This window comes from Mirounga leonina, unplaced genomic scaffold, assembly GCF_011800145.1.
Source record: "Mirounga leonina isolate KUSES-001 unplaced genomic scaffold, KU_Mleo_1.0 Mir_93, whole genome shotgun sequence".
Taxonomy (NCBI): domain Eukaryota; kingdom Metazoa; phylum Chordata; class Mammalia; order Carnivora; family Phocidae; genus Mirounga; species Mirounga leonina.
In genome coordinates this window covers 39,157,309-39,174,581 of record NW_023270854.1, presented here as the reverse complement: position 1 = coordinate 39,174,581, position 17,273 = coordinate 39,157,309, and the positions used below count along the sequence as shown (strand labels likewise).

Here is a 17,273-nt window from a genome sequence, read left to right as displayed (position 1 = left end):
CCACAGCTACAGCTCTCCCTTGATACTGGAAACAAAACCGGTCTATGGGTTTAATACTTCTTCCCACTCTTGTTCATCCTAGGGGCCTTCATCATCCTTGTTAGTTCTCTTAACCCTGCCCATACCTCTGTAAATAGTCTTTACGGTAAACTCTTCTCATTGACACCCTGGAGTATGCCATCTCTCCCTTGCTGGGACATTAATACAGTTAGCCTCTTTATGACTCCACCTCCTGGGATAGACTTGAAGTTTTGTGCTCTCACTGAATCCATGGCAGACTTATATCATACAATCTGACATACTTGATTGCACCATTTCCTTAAAAGTTTATTTCCTTCTACAGTTAGAGGAATCCCTGTCGGCATCACTAGGGTGGAACTCAGAGCCTTGCACATATTTGGTGCTTCTTAAATATTTTTTGAATAAATGATAAATATTATGAGTGGTTGGTGTGATTATTAATAATAACATGTTTTTTGAACATACATTATCTCATTTAACCATTACAGTAACTCTACAGAGTGGGATTAACATCTTCCTTTTACTGATGAGTAAACTGAACCTAGAGAGTATAAATAATTGATTCAAGTAACAGTAAATGAAAAAGTAAACCCAGGTCTTTTTTTATCCTAAAGCTAGTTCTTGTAACCATTATGCTACAAAGCCTGAATAATGAGGGGTTCCTACAGAAACCCACAGAGTTTAGCCAAAGCCTTAGAAATATTTTTGAGTGGCTTCCTTATATTTTCTAAGATGTCCCAATCTGCATCTTGACCCTTGCTCAGGGACAAACATCTCTGTGTTAACTACATTAAAATGATTGTTCAGGCAACTGTGAAATGTTAATTTGTGGTATCATATGTGGATTTTCAAAGGTTCAACGGAAAAAGTTCCATACAATTTATACATTTGACTTCTGATTTTTCAAACTTATTATTTAATTTTACTTGGAAACGCATAATTCCCTTGGCACCGGGGGTGGAGTGAAATAGGATCCATCAAGAAGTAGGAGGGATGGGGGAACAGTCGTAATCCAGTTGGGATAGATTTCAGTCATGGAATCATAGTAGAAAACCACATATTTTAGACCTATGCCAGGATTTACCAAGACATCAATGCAAGGTTACTCCTTGACCATTTGATAACTGATATATGGTTTATAGTGTTCAGATTATATACTAATTTCTTTTGTTACTATTTAAATAAAAATTCTTAAGCCTTTTTACTATAAGCCAGCTCTATATCTATCTGGTTTGTGTCCCATAATGTTTACACTCTCTACCAAATGAATCAGCCCAGTGTTTAAAATGGCAAGAATAGGGTGCCTGGGTGACTCAGTCGGTTAGATGTTTACCTTCTGCTCCGGTCGTGATCCGGGTCCTGGGATCAAGACCCACACTGGGCTCCTTGCTCAAGGGGGAGCCTACTTCTCCCTCTCCCTCTGCTGCTCCCCCTGCTTGTACTCTCTCCCACTCTCTCTTAATGCTTAACCTACTGCGCCATCCAGGGGCCCCTCATTTGTTTTGTTTCTTAAAAAAACGATAGAAAAAAAACAAAAAACAAACGATAGTTAGATGCCACAAAGTAGGTGGCCATGCCTTAACAGTATGTGTGTTGTCAGGCCTGAGGTCTTCTTCCTTCCTTGTCAGGGAAGTGCTAACCTTGTCTCCTTTCATACAACCCTCTAGTACAGATTTTTTTTAAAAGCAAGAAAGGGAAAAATTGGGCATAGTTCCTGACTTCCAGGACTTGTATTTTAAATGTTCTGGTTATGACAAAGAAAGCCTTTATTTAAGACTGAATGGAATTATCATGATCCCACAATCAGTAATCATTAATGATATAATTACAAACAAGAATCATTCTAAATACAGCTATTTGTTCTTCAAAATGTGGGACAACTGGGCATTTTAATTTTTTTATTCAATACCTATTTATGGAGCATCTACTATAGACTAGCTGTTTCTAATGCTTGGGAATCATCAATGAACAAATAAAATGTCCTTACCCTTGTGGATCTTGTGCATTTTCATGGAATGTGTTCTGTACATATGGACAACTGAAGAGTGCAGTTTTCAGAATCATAACCTACCCAAATATTATTCCTTATTTCTAAAAACTTTTAAAAGAACACAGAAGAAATCCATATAAAATAAGTGACACATAATGCATGTGAGTTGTCAGCATGCTTTACACATATTAACTAATTTAACCTTCATAAAAGCTCTATCACAAGACCTTCATTCCCATTTTATAGATGAAGAAATGAGGCAGGGAGAGGGTAAAAAAAAAACTTGCTAACAGCAAACAACTTTGCCTCTAGCGCACCTGGGACTTAAAGCCAGGTCCTTTATCCTCCTGGTCTTTGTTCTAACCCACCACATGATTCTGTTTTGCTGGGATAGACCTTCAGCCAAAGCCTCCCAGAAGTTTTAATGTGGATACAGGTTTATAAACTCATTCAGTAAAATATCTTCTTCATTTCAGGAATCCCCCAAATAAGTACGTTCGGAAGGGAATAACTTATTGCTTCTAAAAGAGCCTGAGTAGAAATATGTTTCTGGTAGCTTATTTTGTCAGGCCTTGGTTCTATCTTTTTTTTTTTAAGATTTTATTTATTTGACAGAGAGAGACACAGCAAGAGAGGGAACACAAGCAGGGGGAGTGGGAGAGGGAGAAGCAGACTCCCCGCCAAGCAGGGAGCCCCACGCGGGGCTCGATCCCAGGACCCTGGGATCATGACCAGAGCCGAAGGCAGATGCTTAACGACTGAGCCACCCGGGTGCCCCCCCTGGTTCTATCTTGAAAACTCTATAGAATAATATCATTCCTCCCTCACATGACAAAGCCCTTCAATTATTGGCAGGTGACAATATTTGTCCATGCCCTTCCCCGACCCCAGCACTTTTGACAACTTCCTCCTTTTTTTAGGTTAAACAACTTCTTATTGCACAATTACCTACAAGTAAAAATTAAAATAAATTGAATGATGGGGGTGCCTGGGTGGCTCAGTCGTTAAGCGTCTGCCTTCAGCTCGGGTCATGATCCCAGGGTCCTGGGATCGAGCCCCGCATTGGGCTCCCTGCTCAGCGGGAAGCCTGCTTCTCCCTCTCCCACTCCCCCTGCTTGTATTCTCTCTTTTGCCGTCTCTCTCTGTCAAATAAATAAATAAATAATCTTAAAAAAAAATAAATTGAATGATGAAAACTTTAGGTCATTTCTTTCAAAGTCATTTCCAGTGCTGCGTTAAAAAGAGGGGGGGAAAAAGCAATCTGCAAGCACAACAATAAATGAGGTATGTGATTTAATTCTGGATATTACAGAGAGGCTTAATGAAGCAGAGAAGTGGATTTCTGGCGAAGGAGAGATTAAAGTCTGGAAAAGAAGTATACCTGTCTGGGGATTAAAAAACAAACAACTTTAAAAGGCCAAGGAACTTAGAAAGGAAACTCAGAAAGGTAACATTTGGACTTCCAAAATAACTGAAGATGACAACAGTTAGCTGAGAATGGACTTATTGAAATAAAATGCTGCCATAAGAAATCATTTTGTTTGAAAAAGTAATTTTCACATTGAGGAACCAAGGAATAATTATTAGGGAAGTTGTGGCAGAACCAGATTTGGTTCCTATTTCAGACCCTCTAAAGAGTAGTTACTTCTGATTAAATAATAGGTATAAAAACACATTAACAAGTTAAAAATAACTGTATAGCAATTATATTTTTTGTGTAAAATTTTAATTTAGGTAGAACAAAAGTTGTTATCTTTTGTAGCACATAATAAGACTAATGAAATGTTAAAGCCTTTTGTTTCAAATTCACTTTAGTAAGGGCTTGAAAGTTACTTGGATAAACCTGAAATTATGGGTGAGAATGGGGCATATCTGTGTGTCTAAATATTTTTCAAATATTAAAAACAAAACAAAACACCTCAATAGCACAAGAAACCCCAAGGAGAAGATGGGACAATCTAATGGCCATCTTGTTCTTCTAAACTTAACCCTAAAAAATATGTTGTGTCTGAAATGAACTATGGCCCTATATAATAAGGTGTGAAACTTTGATTAGATATTGAAAATTATTAAAATTTATTACTTTTTTAAGATTTTATTTATTTGAGAGAGAAAGAATGAGAGACAGAGAGCTTGAGAGGGAGGAGGGTCAGAGAGAGAAGCAGACTCCCTGCTGAGCAGGGAGCCCGATGCGGGACTCGATTCCAGGACTCCAGGATCATGACCTGAGCCGAAGGCAGTCGCTTAACCAACTGAGCCACCCAGGCGCCCCTGAAAATGATTAAAATTTAATAAATAGTTACTATACTAGATGATTTATTCACAAGGGAACAAAGAGAGATGAATAAAGGAACAAAGAGAAATCTCTTCAGGTCTGGTTTGTTTTGCTACAATGTGTGTCTCTGAAATGAGAAATAACAAAATTAGCTCATATGGGATGCATAAATAGGGGAATGGTGTCAGCAAAGTGCTGAGGTCTCCACGGTTTATGGCTTTTCCAAGCATATTAATGCTTTGTACCCCCAATTAACAGCAGTTTAACATGAAGTAAGAGGGTTGAAAGCAGCAAGCCATGGGTGAGCCCAGCTTTGCAATTTCATACCAAGTTTTCCTCTTGCTCATATGACTGTATGCTCTGTCTTACAAGTGCTTAGTAAGAGTGAGTCTTTCCAGTCTTCATGCAATTTACCTTGTCTCTACAATTTATATCAGCCTCAACCCTTTCTCATACCCATGTCCATCAAGCTACTATCACTTTTTCTTAAGGTAACGTCCTATATATTCTGTAGCATTATTTTGTTTATTAAAGATTTGGCATGTCTTTTCAGTTATGCAATGTTTTTTAAAGATTGTTATTGATACCTTTGGTTTCCAGACTATCCAGTTTTAAGTTTTCTGCTCTTAATGCCATTTCCCCCATATATCTTGTTACATATGGAATGCTATTTTGTTACCACCTCTGCGTTATGTGAATGGAAGTCTCAGTCCTTGGAGTCCCCATGAGAAGATTTACGTGGGGGACCCATGCTTGAATGAAGACAGCAGAAGGAAAGTAGCAAGCAAAAAGCAGTTTATTAAAGAGAAAGTACACTCTCAAGGTGGGAGATCAGGCAGCTTCCACAAAGTGGAACTGGGCCCTAGGTGGTTTTGGGATTGGATATTGCTGGGTCTCTCTGGGCTGGGCGTAGCTACCACGTAGAATGGGGTGGTCTCTAATGGAGACTGCTTCCAATCATTTGGGGAAACTCCTCCCACAGGTTGGGAGGGGGAGTTTTTGACTCTACAAGCTTTATAGTGGAACCATCAGGTCAGCCTTTCTCAGTGGGATGGGGAGGCAGGGGCTATATCGCAATGCAAATGTAGTATAAGGAGTCTAGGGGTTACCCTGGGGCACAGGTGGAAGAGGAGAATGCATGCCCAGCACCTGTGGCCCTTGATAGGTCAACTCCGGCTCTTGGAAGCCACAAGGTCAGGATGCAGTTCTCCACCCTGCCCCACACACACACCCGAGGCTTTTAATGTGTAGCTTATTTATCATCATCCTTGCCTCCAGCTCTTGTCTCTATTATTCCCCTTCAGGGACTTGGGACTCTGTCCCTGGGCATTCCTTCCCCTGCTCAGGCCTAGCTTCTACCTAACAGTTTTAGAGGATGTGAAGTTTTTCAGGAAATGCCTTCTAATATTGTGTCTTCACATGGTGTCCCTCTTTGTGTGTCTATGTCCTAATCTCCTCTTTTTATAAGGACACCAGTCTTGGTTTAGGTCCCACCCATAATGACCTCATTTTACCTTATCTCTTTAAAGACCCTGTCCCCAAATACAGTAACATTCTGAGGTGTTGAAGATTAGGATTTCAACACATGAATTTTGGAAGAATATAAATCAGCCCATAACCAAACACATATCTACAAATACTTTTTATGTAGCCATCTCTATCTTAAACTGTTAAAAAAAAAAAAACACAAAAAAACATGAGTTCATACTGATGTCTCTAGCTCAAGGAACTTTTAAAGAAAACTTTTAATATTAAAATAATTATAAATTCACAGGTAATTGAAGAAATAGTACAGAGAGGTCTAGTTTCTGATTTCATCCAGTTTCTCCTGATGGTTATATTTTAGATAACTATAGTATAGTATACCAAAATTCAAAAATCGACATTGGTAAAATGGGTGTTGTAGCTGGACACCATTTTACCACATGTGTTGATTCATGTAACCACCCCCCAGTCAAGACACAGAACCATTCCAACAACACAAAGCTCTCCCTCCTGCTACCCTTTATAGTCACACTCCTCACCCTGCCCCCTTCCTCACATGATCCCCTATCACTGGCTACCACTAATTGCTTTTCCATCTTTATAATTATGTTGTTTGGGGAATGTTATATGAATGGAATTATACATTACTAGACTTTTTGAAACTTGATTTTTTTCACTCGGAGATCCATCCAAGTTGTTCATCCTTTTTTATTCCAATGTAATATTCCATGTTGTGGATGGGCCATGATTTGTTTAACCATTCAGGATTGAAGGACATTTTGGTTGTTTCCAGTTTTGAAAAATTACAAATAAAATGGCTATGAACATTAGTGTACAGGATTTTGTGTGGACATAAAATTTCATTTCTCTGGAATAATTTCCAAGGAATGTGATATTATTTCAAAAATAAGGCATGGAGAGGATCTATATCACATAACAGTGCAATCAATAGAGTAATTGCCATATTCATGAGCCTACTAATTACTCCAAATGGCATTTACTCTGTATGCTTCTGATATTTGGTTCTACCCCGTAAGATCTCTTTATTTTTTCTTTTTGTGAAATTCACATCGTTGTTTTCCATCACTCTTTCAAAGCTATGTCTGATGATGAATATGCTTGTGTGCAGACATTCTCAGGGTGGAGTCTGTGGACCCTTAAGAGTCTCAACGATCCTTTCAGGGAGTCTGTGGGATCAAACAATTTTTATAATAATTTGAAGATGTTATTGGTCTTTTCATTCTCATTTTTTCCAGAGGCTACATGATGTGTGATGACATTACTACTAATGGGATGCATGCTTGTGTATTAAAATTTTCTGTTCTAGTTCTTCTACCAGATTGATAGATGATACAGATATAGATAAAACCTACACAAACAAAAACTTTTGGTGATCCTTAATAATGTTAATGGTGTAAAGTTGTTCTGAGACCAAACGGTTTGAGACTCACTAGTTTCCGTTATTTGTGTTAACATTCCTGGTTGTTCTGTGTACCTTATTAGACCATAAGCTCTTCAATGGCAGAAGGTATATTTTTACAATTCTCTATAACTGTCAGTAGCGCCTAAGACAGTGATATGGGAACACAGTAAGTGATAAGTGGATGAAAAAATGGAGATGTGATGCAATAATATTGCTTTTCTGGGACACAGTTACGAGATATAATTTCAGAAAGAAGTGCCTACTTAGGCCAGGAGACAACTTTCATCCGTAGTTTTCAGGGAGAGACTTTATGATTCTATTTGAAAGAGGGCCTTGGCCCACCTCTGAGATGGATCACAAGTAGATTTATTCCGGTGGTGGGAGAGAATGGGGGTGGTTTATCATTTGCCAAAATATCACCCTCTGTGGAGGAATAATAATAATGTAACTTTGAATAGTTTCCTACCCAGCTATCCCTACCATATACCCATACACCAGAAAGAAGCCATTTTTTTTTTTCATAAAAATAGTAGATTAAAGGTTTTCACTGTGCTTTCCAGGGGTAAAATAACAACCTTTTCCTTCTCAAGATTCCCAAAGACTGTCCTTTTAATATGAAAAGACACAGTTAGAATCACTATATTGTACACCTGAAACGAATATAATACTGTAAGTTAACTATACTGGAATTAAAATTTAAAAAGAAGAAAGACATAATTAAACATATAGTAATTTAGCTCTTATTTTGCATCAGGTACTATATTTTTTAAAAAAATATGAAGATGAAAGCCATGATTCTTTTTTTTTTTTTCCCATTTATTTGAATGAGTGAGAGAGAGAGAGAGATCACAAGCAGGGGTGAAGGGTAGAGGAAGAAGCAGACTCCCCACTGATCCCAGAGCCCGACGTGGGATTCCATCCCAGAACCCCGGGATCATGACCTGAGCCAAAGGCAGACACTTAAATGACTGAGCCACCCAGGTACCTGAAAGTCATGATTCTTATCATAAATAGATTCACGGTTTAATACTGATTTAATTTTTGAAACCCAAAATGTAGCTTTAGGCCCCTTCATATGCTCTGGTTCTACCCTCAAAGGAAGGTGTTTGCCCCGGGACACTCACTTTTTTCCTAATCTGACTAAAAAGTAGGCTCCAGTCTTCTTATCCTCTCAAACAATCTTTTGTAAATAACAAAAATGGCAGAACAATTCTAAATAAGAGCATTTGGACAAGCTTATTCTAGGTACTGAGATAATGTTTATACTAACCAAAGATAGATGAAGTGGTAAGACATTTGTGGTCTTGGCCTATTTAAAAGCTACAATTTGACAAAGCACTCTGTTTTTCATTATTAAAAAGGATTTTTTATAAAGATTTTATTCATTTATTTGAGAGAGAGAGAGCACAGAGGGAGAGAGAAAGAAGAAGACTCCCCACTGAGTAGGGAGCCCCATGTGGGGCTTGATCCCAGGACCCTGAGATCGTGACCTGAGCCGAAGGCAGACACTTAACCAACTGAGCCACCCAGGCACCCCTAAAAGGATTTTTTTTTACAAAGAGTATAATACATTTATGTATGATTTTTAAAATGCTACGTTTCCAATTCTGCAATTAGGGGCCCATGTGGAAAAACTAGTCTGACAATCTTCACTTGACCTCTATAATGTAGAATGTTTCTTCTTTATTGTATGACTTACTTCTTTTTATTTCTTTGCAATCCATGTATGGCCCATCTCTTTTCTCCTGTTACAGTTCTTGCTTTTTAATTAGGCTAATGTGTGCTAATGCACAGCTGATTGTAGGGGAATATTTGAAGTTTTATTTTAACTGCAATACAAGAGTCTTGTGCTAAATATTTGCAAAGGTCAAATTTTTACATGGAAAAGGCACTTCCACAGAGAATGAAGGGTATGTTGAGTAGCTTTTCATATACCTAGCACTTGGTAGAGACTTGATAAATATATGTCTAGTGATTGGAATGGAAACATACATTGAAGTTCTCTTCTGATACCATTGTCAATTCATTCAGTTATACATGTATTGTGTACATTCTTTGTGCCAGGAACAGTGTAAGGGATTAAAAAATTAGTAGGATGTGTTTGCCTTCAAATACCCCAGAGTCCAGAAGAGGAGACCCACTTCTTCTAAGCAGATATTTTCAACATACTATGATGGTAAGAATGAGAGTGGCATGGGAACAAAAATTGGGGGCTATCTAACCCAAATTCAGGGGGTCAAGGATGGCTTAAAAAATGAATTAGGGGCGCCTGGGTGGCTCAGTCAGTGGGCGTCTGCCTTCAGCTCTGGTCATGATCCTGGGGTCCTGGGATCGAGCCCCATGTCGGGCTCCTTGCTCAGCTCGGAGGCCTGCTTCTCCCTCTCCTACTCCCCCTGCTTGTGTTCCCTCTCTCACTGTGTCTCTCTCTGTCAAATAAGTAAAATCTTAAAAAAAAAAAATGAGTTAATCCCTACCTGAGTAACAAAGGAATTCATGTCAGCTGATGAGGGGTATGGGGAGGAAGGGCAGTGTAGGCATAGAGAAAGCAAGAGTAAAGGCACAGAGAGGTAAGCAGGAGAGGAAAAAAAGGTGGGGAGGGACCACCTAGAGATGAGAGGGCCAGTGAGGATCATTGAGGGGGCTGAAAGTCCATTTCATTGGTCCAGGTTGGAAATGTAAGGGTAATGACAAGAAAGGGATAGACAGGACTTACTTTCTTCTCTGCTATTCTTCACCCTGGAGAGGGACCTCAACACCTGCAGCTGACCTTAGGGCTCGCTGTTAATCCACTGGGGACATGGAAAAAGGAACAGTATTCAAAGGGAAGTGTTAGTGATATACCTGAACCCCTTGGGGCATGGGGCTATGTACCCTACCCCATGTAGAAGCCATAGTTACATCAAGATCAAAGATCCCACTATAATGCTCCTCTTACATGGGACAGCTCCTTTTCTGGACTGCTTTCCTTTTGGATTGTCTTATTCTGATGGTTGCTTTCTGCTGTTGCCTGCCATCATCCTGGTAATTCTCTCATGCTTCTGGGTACAGTAAGGAGCACTCAGGTGAAACATCTCCCCCAAATGTAGCAACTTGTGTGGGGTTTAGGGAAAAAGGGGTGAAGTAATTTGTAATCTGTTTAAACTTCTTTTTAAGGGCCCCTGGCTGGCTCAGTTGGTGGAGCATGCAACCCTTTGTCTTGGAGTTGTAAGTTTGAGCCCCACATTGGGTGTAGATTACTAAAAATAAAAATCTTAAAAAAAAACCCTCGCTTTTAATCTAGGCCTAAATATAGATGGACAAACTGATTCTCCAATATGGTTTGGCCAATATCAGCACATAAGAGAGTGTTGGGATCTCACTAGTAATAATGAATGTATAACAGGGTCTTATTTCCCACCCTATGTTCCAGACACTCTTGAAAGAAACAAAGCAAATTTTCCCTCCTTTACCCATAGGAGGATTATCCAGGTCTTTGTTCATTTGGGGAGCCAGAAAGAGGTCTTGCTGTTTGCATAGTCTATGACAAGGTCTATGGTGTGGACATGTGATTATGTGATTGAAGTGAAGGAGAAGTAAAAGTGGTGGAGCTGAGAAGGTCAAGAAGCTCTATCACATCAGGATGCTGAATGGATTTCACCTATGTTGGAGCTAGGGTGGAGATGAAATCCAAGTTCTAATGATCAGAGTCCTCAATAGATTTGTTAGAATAATCTGGAAGTTCTAATTAAAAGAGTCCTCAATAGATTTGTTAGAATAATCTGGTAAGAATGCTAAGAAATGTTAGAGGGGTGCCTGGGTGGCTCAGTTGGTTAAGCATCTGCCTTTGGCTCAGGTCATGATCCCGGGATCCTGGGATTGAGTCCAGCATTGGGTTCCCTGCTCAGCGGAGAGTCTGCTTCTCCCTCTCCCTCAGCCCCTCTCCCTGCTTGTGCTCTCTCTCTCCCAAATATATAAATAAAATGCTATATAAAAGAAATGTTAGAGAACAGTGAAATGGAAAGTGTGAACTTTAGAAGAAGAAGATTTTCTTATTGCACGAATGTGGAAGAATATCTGAAAGAAGCTAGTATACATTTGTTTGCTCAGTTACTTTGTCTAATGATACTATACTATGTCCTGGGTATATTAGTTTGCTAGCCCTACCATCACAAAGTGCCACAAACTGAGTGGCTTAAACAAAGAAACTGTTCTGGAGGCTAGCAGTCCAAGATCAATATGTAAATAGGGTGGTTCCTTCTGAGGGCTGTGAAGAAGGATCTCTAACTTCTAGGGGTTTACTGGCAATCTTTGGTTTCCTTGACTTGTAGAAACATCACCCTGATCTCTTCCTGGCTCTTCACATGGCATTCTAGGTGTGTGTGTGTCCAAATGTCCCCCCCCCCTTTTCTTTTTTAAAGGTTTATTTATTTACTTTAGAGAGAGAGAGAGCATGTGGGAGCAGGCAGAGGGACAGAGGGAGAGGGAGACTCCTCAAGCAGACTCCCCACTGAACGAGGAGCCCAATGCAGGGCTTGATCCCAGGATCCTGAGATTATGACCTGAGCCAAATCAAGAGTTAGCCACTTAACTGACTGAGCCACATAGGTGCCCCTAAATTTCCCATTTTTATAAGGATACTGGTCATATTGAATTTTGCTCACCTTAATGACCTCATCTTAACTAATTATATCTGCAGTGACTCTATTTCTAAGTAAGGTCACATTCTGAGGTACTGGGGGTTAGTACTTCAATATATCTTTTTGGGGTGACACAGTTCAACCATAAAACCATCTTGATTTTGAAAATCTTGATGTATTTATTTATTTATTTATTTTTATTTATTAAATATTTTATTTATTTATTTGAGAGAATGAAATAGAGAGAGAGAGCATGAGAGGGGGGAGGGTCAGAGGGAGAAGCAGACTCCCTGCTGAGCAAGGAGCCTGATGCGGGACTCGATCCTGGGACTCCAGGATCATGACCTGAGCCGAAGGCAGTCACTTAACCAACTGAGTCACCCAGGCGCCCGAAAATCTTGATGTATTTAAAAACTTAACTATGACAGTAAAAATACTGTCATTGGCAACTGCTAGAACTAATGACTTTTTTCAGAGACATGACCCATAAACTCAGTTATTTATTTATTTTTTATCTTTTTAGATTTTATTTTTTTCATTTGAGATAGAGAGATACAGAGAGAGGGAGCATGAGCAGGGGTAGAGGCAGAGGGAGAGGAAGAAGCAGACTCCCCACTGAGCAGGGAGCCCTACATGGGGCTCGATCCCAGGAACTGAAGATCACGACCAGAACCGAAGGCAAACGCTCAACCATCTGAGCCACCAAGGCACCCCTAAACTTAATTATTTAAACATCAACTTGTAGGCTGAACTAGCACCATCCCACCCACCCATCTATGTGTTCGGCCCATGTATTTTGTCCACCTACAATGCGTGCCTGGGATAAATAAGATCTGGTTCACATTCCTAAGAAATTCACAGTCATAAAGAGGAAACATATGTAAATATTCACAGGATACTTTGTAATAAGTGCTGTGATAGAAGCTATTTCCCCATCAATGCGTTCATCTTTTAAGAAACTAGTTAAATCTGGGGTGCCTGGGTGGCTCAGTCGTTAAGCGTCTGCCTTCGGCTCAGGTCATGATCCCAGGGTCCTGGGATCAAGCCCTGCATTGGGCTCCCTGTTAGGCAGGAAGCCTGCTTCTCCCTCTCCCACTCCCCCTGCTTGTGTTCCTTCTCTCGCTGTGTCTCTCTCTGTCAAATAAATAAATAAATAAAATCTTTAAGAAAAAAAAAAAAAAGAAACTAATTAAATCTGTAGTGTGAACCTTACTGATGGAAGTTGTAGCCCAATTAGATCATGGGCCATGGAGGCATTTCTATAGGACTGTTCAAATTCTGTGTAGTTAATTTTCCTTTGCGTTGTTTTAAAACTGGAGAATCAGGTGTCTGGGTGGCTCAGTCGGTTAAGCGTCTGCCTTCGGCTCGGGTCATGATCTCAGGGTCCTGGGATGGAGTCCCGCGCTTCGGGCTCCCTGCTCAGCAGGGAGTCTGCTTCTCCCTCTCCCTCCAAGTCTCCCTCTCCCCCTGCTTGTGCTCTCTCCCACCATGTATTACTATGGTCAGGGATATGAACTTTATCAACCCTCCTCAGTCCCACTTGTGCATTCCTATAAAGATGCAAGGCATTGAGTTGCCTGGCTGGCTCAGTTAGTAGAGCATGCAGCTCTTGATCTCAGGGTTATGAGTTCAAGCCCCACATTGTACGTAGAGCTCACTAAAAAAGAAAGAAAGAAAGAAAGATGCTAGGCATCTCTAGCTTTAGAATTGAGATCTAGCTTGACTATCAGAACTTGACTGATTTGCTGACAAGAGCCCTGGCACAAATAGTTTTCAACAGCAGTTATTTTACTGAGCTGAACTTTCTTAACATATCAGATCATTACTCTTAAGTACAAATACGTAGTTTTAGTGAAGTAACGGGGCATAGCTTGTATTGGATTTTGATAGTTCTGGCATTTGGTTCAGCAGTAGCTTGACCCTGAGTTAATTAGACTGACAATTCCTGCTGGCTGTTTAATCAAAACACTGCAAGTTTCAACTTCATCAGTAATTTAGTTCATTTGTCTTTATTATGATTCCATGATTATTTCTGGTTGGAAGACTAGTATTTTTGATAATTGTAATATTAATGATAAATGACAATAATAATGTCTGTGTAAAGAAATATGCATTAATATATCTACAATAACATGATGGGCTTAAAAAATAAATTTCTTTGAAGGAAAGAAGATAGCAACTGTTTCCCTAACACTCAAACCATCTTTCCTATGTTTTGATTATTTACTTATTTTTTCAAGATTTTATTTATTTACTTAGAGAGAGAGCAAGCATGAGTGGGGGGCAGAGGCAGAGGGAGAGAGAGAAGCAGACTCCCTGCTGAGCAGGGAGCCTGATGCAGGCTCAATCCCAGGACCCCAAGATCATGACTGAGCCAAAGGCAGACGCTTAACTGACTGAACCACCCAGGCGCCCCTGTTTTGATAATTTATAAATTACCATCAATGATAAGAAAACATTCAATCCAAGAGAAGGAAACAGTTTCTTCCCCAAAATAATTTTAATATTAAAACAATTTTAGAGGTAACTTCATAAGAAGTGTAAGAATAGGGGCCCCTTGGGTGCCTGGGTGGCTCAGTTGGTTAAGCGACTGCCTTCGGCTCAGGTCATGATCCTGGAGTCCTGGGATTGAGACCCGCATTGGGCTCCTGGCTTGGCGGGGAGCCTGCTTCTCCCTCTGACCCTATCCCCTCTCATGCTGTTTCTCTCTCTCTCTCTCAAATAAATAAATAAATAAAATCTTAAAAAAAAAAAAAAAAAAAAAAGAATAGGGGCCCCTGGCTGGCTCAGTTGGTAGGGCATGTGACTCTTGGTCTCAGGGTCATGAGTTCAAGTCCCGTAGAGCTTACTTTAAAAAAAGTATAGGAATTTATTAAAAAGATACCCCTCCAATCTGCTTCCTTAACAAATCACTTATATTTTCCATGTTTTTTTCCAATCTTGTTTGCATGCATAACCAATTTTATACAGTTGCAATTACAGTGTAGATTCAATTTTGTATTCTGCTTTTTTCACTTAGCATTATTCTTCCATAATAATTTAAAGAGTTTTATTTACGGTTATTTCAAATGTAGAGAATATAATTTTCTAAACTGTACTTAAGTAATTTTCTAAACTGTACTTAAGTGCTCGATTTAAATATTTTAATGGCCAACCCAAATCATCAAATGTATTCTAGATAAGGGTGCGTTATAGTTAATGCTTAATATTTCAGGAAGCAACTTGCATATACATTAGATTAAAGTCAAATGTTATATGCAAGTGGAAATGAGGACATTAAAGGCTGGTCGTCTTTATGTATTTGGACATTTTTCTACAGTCAGATGTACTTCTAGAATTGGTTAGTCTGGCTGCTAAATTTTCATGCCCTGAACTAATTCAGCCAATTGTAAAATTGTACCTTTCTGCGGATGACTTAACATGTGCACCTCATTTATACTTGAACTTGGTATGATTCAGATGCATTATCCTAAATGATGTTAAGAAATTGTTCATTTTCTGTGTCAGCGAAAAATGAGGAAAGGCCAACTACATTTCGCCTGAAGAGAGTCATGTCAGAACTGACATCTTGGCAGATACAAAAATGCAAGTAAGATATTTTAACAGGGCATACTAAAACTAATGAACTGAGGACCAATATACACTTCCACATTGTATTAAAGTGGCATTACTGAATTTACAAATGTTAAAAGACATGCTTTATTAGTTGCTGTAGGAGTCCCGTTTCATTTTAGTTTATCAGTTAAAAAATAAATTTGCTTTCCTTTTGTGCAATTTTTAACCCTTATTCTAAAATGTGATTTGAGAAGATGGATTTTGAAAGTTAACTGTTCTAATATAAAATATTAAAGGGAAAATGACTATTCACCTATTTCTGTATATTTATTAAAGAAACACAATCTGACCAATAAAATTTTGCTTGACAAAATAAGTAGCCTAGTGAGGTCTTTCCTAAGCAATATTGTGCTTTAATTTAAAAAGCTAATATGATACTTGGATATTTTAAAATTAGTGAGTTATTTGCAAGAGCTGGAAAAGATTATTTCCACTTAATTCACTTTCTATTAGGCCCTTATTAATGTATGGAGTCCAATTTTAATTTCTGTATTTTCAGGGTGATTTTTTTTTTTTTTTTTTTTTTACCTAGAGAACTTAGGGAAGAGCAGCACAATTGATGAAAAGTATATCAATTGAAAGATTAAATCTGATTGGGTTTTTCCTGGAGGAGAAACGAAATGTTTACTTATTACTCTCTTCAGGTATATTGATTATTATAATGGTCAAAAAGAGCAATTTCAATTAGCCACCTCAATTTTATTTAGAACAGAAGTTCTCGAAGTATGGTCCCCACACCAGCAGCATCAGTATCCCCTGGGTATCTGTGAGAAATGCAAATTTTCGGGGCTCACCCCAACCTACTGTGTCAGAAACTCTGCCAGTGAAGCCCAGCAATTGGTTTTAATCAACCTTCCAGGTGATTCTGATGTGCACTAAAGTTCTCAGACTAATATTTTAGAAGTATTTTAGGGGAAAGAACAAATATTAAAAATTGAGATAAATTAGAAAAATGGATAAATGAATTTGTTTTGACCTCAAGACGAACCTTTCTAGGTATTGTGGTGGTTATATTGTACCAATATATATATCGGAAGCTTCAGTATTTTTTTTTTAAATAAGCTCTAGACCCAGTGTGGGGCTCAAACTCACAACCCTGAGATGGAGTCATATGGTCTACCACCTGAGACAGCCAAGCACCCCTCATGAGCTCATTCTTGAGGTTGCCTCAAGGGGAAGGGGCACATCTTCCCAATAGAAGATGAAGAACCATCTTCATGATGAAGAACAGAAGAATTTAGTTAGCTGCATCATTATTTTATTGAAACATTAAAAATTTACATATCACCTTAGATATTCTTCTCAACTCCCTCCCTCAAGATGCCCTGAGGATCTGCCTACTTTCCATCCACTTGTTTTGGAAGAATAAGTCATATTCAGTCTGGAGTTTGTCAAGTGAATCAGTTCTTTAAATTCCTCTCCTCTTTTCAATCCTGTAAAATAACATATAGAAGAGCTTTGGGAATGAAAAAGACACTCTTATTCAAATGTGAAATGAAAATGTAAGCAACATTATGAACTTGTTTGTCTCCCAGCTCTTTTTAAAGCTTGGGAAGGTCCTGGCTCAACAGTGGGAAAGGAGTTGACTTTTCCTCCACAGGCTTTGCCAGGACATCTGGGTTTACTCTTGAAGAATGCTTTAAGTGTTGCCTGCAGATGTGTCTAGGTTCTTGGTAATTGGAAGGTGAGCACAGCAGGGCCAGAATTAGGCATTTCCATCCTTTATATTGGGCCTACTGGCTGTCAACTCTTGGAGGACATGAGCCACGTGTTTCCTCTCTATTTACAGTATCTTTGTGTCCAGACTGAAGGACTGCAGCCGGGAACTCAGGGAATGTATTCTCTTCC

General features: G+C 39.1%; 1 non-coding gene across 1 annotated transcript; it reads right to left on the bottom strand.

Annotated features, from left to right (window-relative positions):
- Positions 1-1,558: 1,558 nt before the first annotated feature.
- LOC118004810 lies at positions 1,559-1,683 on the bottom strand. Its single transcript, XR_004677700.1, has one exon. It is a non-coding gene; the product is annotated as a U6atac minor spliceosomal RNA (small nuclear RNA).
- Positions 1,684-17,273: the final 15,590 nt, after the last annotated feature.